General features: G+C 45.3%; 1 long non-coding RNA gene across 1 annotated transcript in view; it reads right to left on the bottom strand.

Annotated features, from left to right (window-relative positions):
• The window catches only part of LOC108538756 (uncharacterized), an 18,521-nt gene that overhangs the window by 1,790 nt on the left and 6,956 nt on the right, over positions 1 to 9,775 (bottom strand). Inside the window, exons 2-3 of the long non-coding RNA XR_001888182.1 lie at positions 6,904 to 6,943; positions 4,902 to 4,959 (exon numbers count right to left, since the gene is read on the bottom strand). This is a non-coding gene — a long non-coding RNA (uncharacterized LOC108538756). The remainder of the gene's footprint in view (positions 1 to 4,901; positions 4,960 to 6,903; positions 6,944 to 9,775) is intronic.

Here is a 9,775-nt window from a genome sequence, read left to right as displayed (position 1 = left end):
TGAGACAGGGTCTCATTCTGTTGCCCATGCTGGAGCACAATGGCATGATCTTGGCTCACTGCAATCTCGATCGCCTGATCTCCCAGCCTCAGGTGATCCTCCCACCTCAGCTTCCTGAGTAGCTGAGACTACAGGTATGCACCATCACACTCGGCTAATTTTTTTCTTTTTTCTCCTTCCTTCCTTCCTTCCTTCCTTCCTTCCTTCCTTCCTTCCTTCCTTTTCTTTCTTTTCTTTCTTTTCTTTCTTTTTTTTTTTTTGAGACAGAGTCTCGCCCTGTCGCCCAGGCTGAAATGCAATGGCATGATATTGGCTCACTGCAACCTCTGCCTCCTGGGTTCAAGTGATTCTCCTGCCTCAGCCTCCCCAGTGGCTGGGATTACAGGTGCACGCAACCATGCCTGGCTAATTTTTTGTATCTTTAGTAGAGACGGAGTTTCACCATGTTGGCCAGGCTGGTCTCAAACTCGTGTCCTCGTGATCTGCCCTCCTCAGCCTCCCAAAATGCTGGGATTAAGGCATGAGCCACCACGCCCGGCCTTGGCTAATTTTTGTATTTTTTGCAGAGATGGGGTTTCGCCATGTTGTCCGGGTTACATAGTCTTAAAGAGAATCATTCTTTCCCCCAAACTGCAGTAACATTGGTGCCAAATCACCCTCTTCTCTTGACCTGGTTCATCTTAACCAAGTGTTCCCTTCTTGCTTCCTGCTTCCTCTTTCACCCCACTTAGAATAGAAACATCAGGCCTTTACTGGCTGGAAACCATAATGGGAGAAAAAAGTCAAAATATGCTGAAATAAAACATAAGTGGGACATTATCCTCACCCAAAGATAAAAATTTGAAGTTACCAACAATAAAGAAGCTAATGGAAATTAATTAATATTCCTTCCTCAAATATTTATTTGAGCATCAACTCTCTCTTAGACACCGTGCTAGAAGCTAGAAATAGAAACATAAGATGAAGCCGGGCACAGTGGCTCAGCCACCGTGATTACTCACAGCACTTTGGGAGGCTGAGGTGGGTGGATCACTGAGGTCAGGAGTTCAAGACCAGCCTGGCCAACATGGTGAAACCCCATCTCTACTAAAAATACAAAAATTAGCCGGACGTGGTGGCGCATGCCTCTAATCCCAGGTACTGGGAAGGCTGAAGCAGGAGAATCACTTGAACCTAGGAGGCAGAGGGTGCAGTGAACTGACATCATGCCATTGCACTCCAACCTGGGAGACAAGAGCAAAACTCTGTCTCAGAAAAAGAAAAGGAAAAAAAAAAAAAGGAAACATCAGATGCAATCTCTGTCCTAAAGGAAGACAAGGAGATGCTAGGGCCAGTGTGCTTGGCACTGTGTTAGACTTCTATAACGTCCCAGCAGAGCACACAGGAAGGGATGGGCAGTGATAGCAGGGGGAGTGGGGAAAGTTGGGGAAAGGCAGGGATAGGAGAAGCTTGAAAGGTCCAATTTGAGCAAGGACATGAAGGTGTGAATAAGCAGCTGAACACAGAGAAGCACAGGTAGTCAGTGTGGCTGAAGCGTAGGGTCCCAGCAGGGAGACTGCGTGAGAACCAAGACACAGCATTAGGCAGAGGCCGGTTTGGGTGTTTGAACTTTCTTCAGAAGCTAAAGGGTGCCACTAAAGAGTTTCAAACACAGGAGTGGCATTATTATTATTATTATTGAGACAGTTTCGCTCTTGTTGCCCAGGCTGGGGTACAGTGGCACAATTTCAGCTTACTGCAACCTCCACCGCCCGGGTTCAAACGATCCTCCTGCCTCAGCCTCCCAAGTAGCTGGGATTACTGGCATGTGCCACGACGCCCAGCTAATTTTGTACTTTAGTAGCGACAGGCTTTCACCATATTGGCCAGGCTGGTCTCGAACTCCTGACCTCAGGTGATCCACCTACCTCAGCTTCCCAAAGTGTTGGGGTTACAGGTGTGAGCCACCGTGCCCATCCAGGAGTGGCATAATTATATTTGGTTTTAGGGAGATCAGTATGGCTGCAGTGTGCAGTGTGGCGGAAGGGTTTGAGGATAGTGGTAGGAAGTTCACCCAGACCAGAGCCCATGGTGGCTGAAACACAGAGTTAGCTTCAGGAGAGGAAGGGCAGGGAGAAAGAAGTGAAGGAATTGGATGTTGACTAGATTTGGGAGATAACAAAGCATGGGATCTAGGATGACTCCGTTTTAGACACCCAGGTGGATAGATGGTGGTACCACTCACTGAATTAGGGAATATAAAAGCTAAAGCAAGTTTATGGGAAAGATAATTAATCTTGAGATACATATGGAACATCCAGATGGCAGAGCCAGAGAGCTGAGAAAGAGGCCCACCATGGCATGCTGCGGAGTCATGGCAAGGAAAGGGGCAGGGCAAGCCCAGAGAAACCTCCGCAGAACCTGGCTGGGAGCGGGGGATTGACAGTCCGAAGAGACAAAGGGCACAGAGGGTGTTTTTTTGGGGCGGGGGTAGGACAGGGTCTTGCTGTGTCACCAGGGTTTGAGTACAGTGGTGTGATCATAGCTCACTGTAGCCTCAAACTCTGGGGCTCAAGGAATCCTCCCACCTTAGCCTCCCAAGTAACTGGAACCACAGATGCATGCCACGCCTGGCTAATTTTGTAATTTTTTGTAGACATGGGGTCTTGCTGTGTGACCAGGCTGATCTAGAACTCCTGGCCTCAAGTGATCTTCCAGCCTCAGCCTCCCAAAGTGGTGGGATTATAGGCATAAGCTACCATGCCCAGCCAAGGCTGGTTTCTAAGTTTAAGATGTGTGAAACATAAATATGTATGCAGATTGTGAAAAAGAAGTCAGTAGAACTGGAATATTTGATGGAGAAATCCCATCTTTATGTCTTACATCTTGTGGATACTGAACTTTCAAAGAAAAGGTAATGGTATTTGTAGGAAGCCATTCTTACTCTAAAATAAATCCTAGACAGTGTCAAAATTATAGCATAGTCCCTCTTGCCTCATCAACAGCAAACAATGCTTTTGATGCATAAACAAGGTATATATCCAAAATTGCAAAAATGACACAAAGGAATGTAACTTAGAATGGCAGGCGCAGGCCTAATGTCTTCATCTGCATCTGTGTTCCACTAATATAACAGCATCCAGCCCTTCCCATTGGGCTTTTCTATTTGGGCGGGATCTGTGATACAATCACACAGGCATTTTCCAGATTTATGCAGATAATACAGAATATCATTATAAATTCATGACATAGGCATTGACTGGCTGCACATGGAACCCAGATATAGAAAGGGAAAGGCAAAGAAAAGGAACCTGGCAAGGAGTACATTGAAGATGAAGACACACTGGAAACGTTCCCACCCAAGCTTTCCCACTCGGCACTCAGTAGTGGGTGATTATGAAGGTTTCTGGCAGGAAGAGGACACTCAAGGAGATTGACCAAATGTCTCTTTTTTCCTCCTCCCTGATCTTCTACCTTCTGGACTGTGCTTTGTCTTTGAGAATACCAGATACCCATGAGTAAAAAGGGAGCCATTAAGTCATTCTGCTTCCTCAGGGTCTCCTGCCCTTTTCCTTCGTTTGCTGCCATTGTCTGCAGGCCTTCATCTCCTCTGGACCTTGGCAGTAGCCCAACTGGTCTTTATGCTGTGGAATCACTCAGACCCAAGTTGAAATCTTGGCTCTGATACCTTATTGCTGTGTGACCTACGTTAAGTCTCTTCACCTTTCTGAGTCTGTTTCCACATTTGTAAAATAGAGATGGCTACTCAATAAATGGTGACTAGTATTGCTGTTATTTATGCCTTCAATCTCTCTCCAGGGTTCTTTTTCTTTTCTGTTTCTTTTTTTTTTTTTTTTTTTTTTTTTTTTTTTTTGAGACAGAGTTTCACTCTTGTCACCTAGGCTGGAGTGCAATGGTGTAATCTTGGCTCCCTGCAACCTCCACCTCCCAGGTTCAAGTGATTCTCCTGCCTCAGCCTCCCAAGCAGCTGGGATTACAGGCACGTGCCACCATGCCCGGCTAATTTTTGTATTTTTGTAGAGACAGGATTTCACCATGCTGGCCAGGCTGGTCTTGAACTCCTGACCTCAAGTAATCTACCAACCTTTGCCTCCCAAGTGCTAGGATTACAGACGTGAGCCAAGTAATCTGCCTGCCTCTGCCTCCCAAAGTGCTAGGATTACAGACGTGAGCCGCCACGCCTGGCCCCCAGGGTTATTTTTCTAAAGCACAGATCTGACCGTGTCTCCTTTCTGTTCAAAACCTGCTGTGGTTTCTCCTTCCTAACGGAGTGAGGTCCAGATGTCTCAGCCAGGCTGCCTCTTCAGCCATTATCTTCCATGCTTTCACCCTTTCCCCTGCCATGTATGCTCTTGCAGTAATGTCAGACTTCTTTCCACTCCTTGAATGAACCCTGTGCTCCTCCTCGGTGCCTTTCTATTAAGTGCATCTGTGTGTCTGTCATCAACGCTTTTATTTTTTAACCTGATCAGCCTATCCAATGCATACCCATTCAAAACCCCAATTCTTTGTCTCTCTCTCTCCCCTAAGTGCCTTTGGGATGTAGTTTGTGTGTGCCTGTGTGTCTGTTATAGCATTTACTGGTCTGAGACATTTCAAGAATGATTTTTTTATTTATTATGGTTTTAGAACATCTGGAGAGTAGGCCCTTACCTTTTTTATCCTGGTATCTCTCGGTCAAATTCCCTCCCTCTCATCCCTCTTTTCCTGCACTTAGGAGGTAAGAAATAAATGGTTGTTATATTGAATTGAACAAGCCACTCATACTGCAGGTCTCTAAATCTTTAGAGTGAGCTGTGATGATACAGAGCTTCATCTTTACACAGTGAATTCCTTTGTGGTTATTGGCTCTGCACGTGAGCATAAAGAGGACACATAGTGTAGTTGTGTTCAGTAATTACCTTATCCTCCAGGTGGAAGAAGGAGGGGAGACTTAGCTCATCACGTCAGTCTTAACAACTAGAAAAAAAGATACAGTAAAGTGGATTTTGATGGTGTGTGGAGAAAAAAGAGTATGGGTGTTTATGAAATAAAATGAACTGAGCTCTGGACAGGCATGGTAGCTCACGCCTGTTATCCCAGCAGTTTGGGAGGCCGAGGTGGGCAGATCACCTGAGGTCAGGAGTTCAAGACCAACCTGACCAACAGCAGGTGCCTGTAATCCCAGCTACTTGGGAGGTTGAGGTAGAAGAGTTGCTTGAACCCGGGAGGCAGAGGTTGCTGTGAGCTGAGATCTTGCCATTGTGCTCTAGCCTGGTGACAGAGTGAGGCTCCGTCTCAAAAAAAAAAAAAAAAAGAAAAGAAAAGAACTGAGCTCTATAATATACTAAGGAATTGAAGGCAGTGCCTCTGTAAGCTGCATCTCTGGTTTTTTGTTTAGAAACTCTGTAGTTAATCTATAGTTCCTTACTTCAATCTCAGACTTTTTTGAATACCAATCTTAGGGCATACTGTTAGGTGTGACTTGAAAAGAAGTTCCATAGTCAAATAAGTTTGCAAAATACTGGAATAAACAAAGAAAACAAAACTTCTCAGGGCTTTTATTATGTTAATTCATGAATCTCTGAAAGAGGGCATATGGTATGGGAGTTGTTACAGAATGAATGTTTGTGTCTCTGCCAAATTCGATTTTTTTTTTTAAGAGATGGGGTCTCACTCTATTGTCCAGGCTGGAGTGCACTGGCACCATCATAACTCACTGCAACCTCAAACTCCTTGCCTCAAGCAATCCTCCTGCCTTAGCCTCCTGGGATAACAGGCTCAAGCCATCATGCTTGGCTCAAATTCACATATCGAAGCCTTAACCCCCAGTGTGATGGTATTAGGAGAGGCAGCCTTTGGGAGGTAATTAGGGTTAGAGAAGTTAGGATGAAGCTCTCATGATGGGATTAGTGCCCTTATCAGAAGAGGTAGAGACTGCATCTTGCTCTCTCTCTCTCTCTCTCCCCCATCTGGACATGCCAGCGAAAAGGCATCCGTCTATAAGCCAGGAAGATGGCCCTCACCAAGAACTGAATCTGCCAGCACCTAGATCATAGGACTTTCCAGTCTCTAGAACTATGAGAAATAAGTATCTGTTGTGTACGTTACCTGGTATGTTTCCCTTCCTTCCTTCCTTCCTTCCTTCCTTCCTTCCTTCCTTCCTTCCTTCCTTCCTTCCTTCCCTCCCTCCCTCCCTCCCTCTCTCTCTCTCTCTCTTTCTTTCTTTCTTTCTTTCTTTCTTTCTTTCTTTTTCTGAAACAGTCTCGCTCTGTCGCCCAGGCTGGAGTGCAGTGACACAGTCTCAGCTCACGGCAACCTCCGCTTCCTGGGTTCCAGTGATTCTCCTGCCTCAGCCTCCCAAGTAGCTGGGATTACAAGGCGGGCGCCACCGCACCCTGCTAATTTTTGTATTTTTAGTAGAGACAGGGTTTTACCATGTTGGCCAGGATGGGCTTGAACTCCCAACCTCAAGTGATCCTCTCACCTCGGCCTCCCAAATTTCTGGGATTACAGGCGTGAGCCAATGCACCTGGCCTGGTATGGTATTTTGTTATAGCAACCCAAGTCAGACTAACACAGGAATGTTCTCATTTGAAAATGGAATTCTTTTCTAACAGTGCATTGTGGTCTAGTGTTTTCTGGAGTGCAGTTTGGGAGATACTGCTCTGATTTAACCTTCATAGAATCTGGAGCCTGTATATATATTTGTTTCATCTCCTAACAGCAGCACATGATGCGCATTATTCCTTTCCTTCTATCAATGTCCAGAGGACTTCGACAGTGACTATGCATTTCATGTTCTTTATGAATCCTTTACATAGCCCAGATACATGGATTCTAGAATTCTCGTAAATATTCAAAGGAAAACCCTCTACTAATTTATGGAAGATGAGAGAATTTTTGTATCATTCCTATCCTTACCTTCTTATCCAGAATGACGTAGGTTGTCTGTATTCAAAGGCTACAAGTAATTAAAAAGAAAAGTGATGTATTTTAATTAAATGTCACGTTATACTAACAGGGAGGAAATTGTTTATTTGTACATAAAGCAGCTTGTCTTACCCCCTATCTGAAATACATTAGAATATAAAAATTATCAGCTGGGCGCAGTGGCTCACGCCTGTAATTCCAGCACTTTGGGAAGCCGAAGTGGGTGGATCACTTAGGTCAGGAGTTTGAGACCAGCCTGGCCAACATGGTGAAACCCTGTCGCTACTGAAAATACAAAAAATTAGCAGGGCGTGGTGGTATGCACCTGTAATCCCAGCTACTCGGGAGGCTGAGGCAGGAGAATCACATAAACCCATGAGGCGGAGGTTGCAGTGAGCTGAGATCGAGCCATTGCATTCCAGCCTGGATGACAGAATGAGACTCCGTCTCAAATAAATAAATTAAATAAAAATAAAAAATATTTGGAGGTGTGCCTAAACAGCTAAGACCTTCACTGTCTGGAACTTTTAGAAAACCTGCTATTCTGGATAGCTAAGATTCCCTGATTGTTAGGGTTTAACCCATAAATTCACGAATATTCAAAATTCTTCCCTTTTTGGTGAACTTCTCCTTTTTTGTTTTTGAGACAAAGTCTCGCTCTTGTCCCCCAGGCTGGAGTGCGATGGCGCGATCTCAGCTCACTGCAACTTCCGCCTCCCGGGTTCAAGCGATTCTCCTGCCTCTACCCCCCCAAGCAGCTGGGATTACAGGTGCCTGCCACCATGCCCGGCTAATTTTTGTATTTTTAGCTGAGACGGGGTTTCACCATATTGGCCAGGCTGGTCTCGAACTCCTGACCTCGGGTGATCCACCTGCCTCGGCCTCCCAAAGTGCTGGGATTACAGGCATGAGCCACCACGCCCGGCCAACTTTTTCTAAAATGTGTTTCGTGCCACCTTGTCATCATAACTAGAAAACACTGAACATAACTGAGCCTTTCCATTAGACTCGGGATATGGGAATCCCTTTAGGGCCTATTGTGGTGAGTCGCATTGTTTGACCCAATAGAATCTTTTCCCCAATGGTGGTGATTTGGAGTTCCTTCTCTGTGTTGATTTTGTTTTCCTTTCTTCCTTTCCTTCCTTCCTTTCCTTCCCTCCCTCCCTCCCTCCCTCCCTTCCTTCCTTCCTTCCTCTCTCTTTCTTTCTTTCTTTCTTTTTCCTTTTCCTTTCTTTTCTTCTTCTTTTCTTTTTTTTTTTTTTAGACAGGGCCTCACTCTGTCACCCAGGCTGGAGTGCAGTGGCATGATCATGGCTTACTGCAGCCTTGACCTCCCAGGCTCAAGCCATCCTCCCACCTCAACCTCTGGAGTACCTGGGACTACGGGCATGCACCACCACACCCAGCTAGTTTTTTGTATTTTTAAGAGACAGAGTTTCGCCATGTTGGTCAGGCTGGTCTCAAACTCCTGGTCTGGGATTACAGGCGTGGGCCACCACACAAGCCTGATTTTTGTCTTTAAATACAGGCGGTGGCTCACGCCTGTAATCCCAACACTGTGGGAGGCTGAGGCAGGCAGGTCACTTGAGGTCAGGAGTTCAAGACCAGTCTGGCCAACATGGTGAAACCCCATCTCTACTAAAAATACAAAAGTTAACTGGGTCCAATGGCGGGTGCCTGTAATCCCAGCTACTCAGGAGGCTGAGGCAGGAGAATCACTTGAACCTGGGAGGTGGAGGTTGCAATGAGCCAAGATTGCATCACTGCACTCCAGCCTGGGCGACAGAGAGACTCTGTCTCAAAAATAAAATAAAATAAAATAAAATAAGATAAAATAAGATAAGATAAGATAAGATAAGATAAGATAAGATAAGATAAGATAAAATCACTCTGGTAGGCAGCTCTTATTTCTTATTCTTGTCCCCAGGCCAGCCTCTTGCAGCCCCCATTTTGCTTTCTTCTCTTCCTATCTCCTTACTAATTTTCTGCAGACTGTCAAGCAGACCACCACAGAATCTATTTTAGAATCTTTTATTTTATTTTATTTGAGACAGGGTCTTGCTCTGTCACCAAGGTTGGAGTGCAGTGATGCAATCTTGTCTCACTGCAACCTCAACCTCTCAAGCTCAAGTGATCCTCCTACCTCAGCCTCCTGAGTACATGGGACCACAGGTGTGTGCCACCTTGCCCAGATAATTTTTGTATTTTTTTGTAAAGACAAGGCTTTGCCATGTTGTCCAGGCTGGTCCTGAACTCCTGGACTCAAGTGATTATCCCACCTCAGCCTCCCAAAGTGTTGGGATTACAGGTGTCAGCCACCATGCATGGCCTAGAATATTTTTTAAAACAAGAAGGGCCTAGAATTCTATAAGAAAATTATACAGACATTAACTGTTCAGAGGCCATTGCACTTATTTCTATTTTTACTTTTAAAATGTTTTCAGGGTGCTACAGTGGCTTATGCCTGTAATCCCAACACTTTGGGAGGCTGAGGTGGGAAAATCACTTGAAGCCAGAAGTTCAAGACCAACTTCTATAAAAAACCTCTATAAAAATGTTTTTAAAATTTACAAAGCAAGACCTTGTCTCTACAAAAAAAAATTAAAAATAAAGAAGGTAGCTGGATGTGGTGGTGTACACCTGTGGTCCCAGCTACTTGGGAGACTAAGGCAGGAGGATTGCTTGAGGTTAGGAGTTTGAGGCTGAGTCAACCTTTGAGTGGGCCACTGCCCACTCCAGCCTGGGTGGCATAGTGAGACCCTCTTTTCCTTTTCCTTTTCCTTTTTTCCTTCCTTCCTTCCTTCCTTCCTTCCTTCCTTCCTTCCTTCCTTCCTTCCTTCCTTCCTTCCTTCCCTCCCTCCCT

Source organism: Rhinopithecus bieti, unplaced genomic scaffold (assembly GCF_001698545.2).
Source record: "Rhinopithecus bieti isolate Rb0 unplaced genomic scaffold, ASM169854v2 scaffold_15336, whole genome shotgun sequence".
NCBI lineage: Eukaryota > Metazoa > Chordata > Mammalia > Primates > Cercopithecidae > Rhinopithecus > Rhinopithecus bieti.
This window is presented reverse-complemented; position numbering and strand designations above follow the sequence as displayed.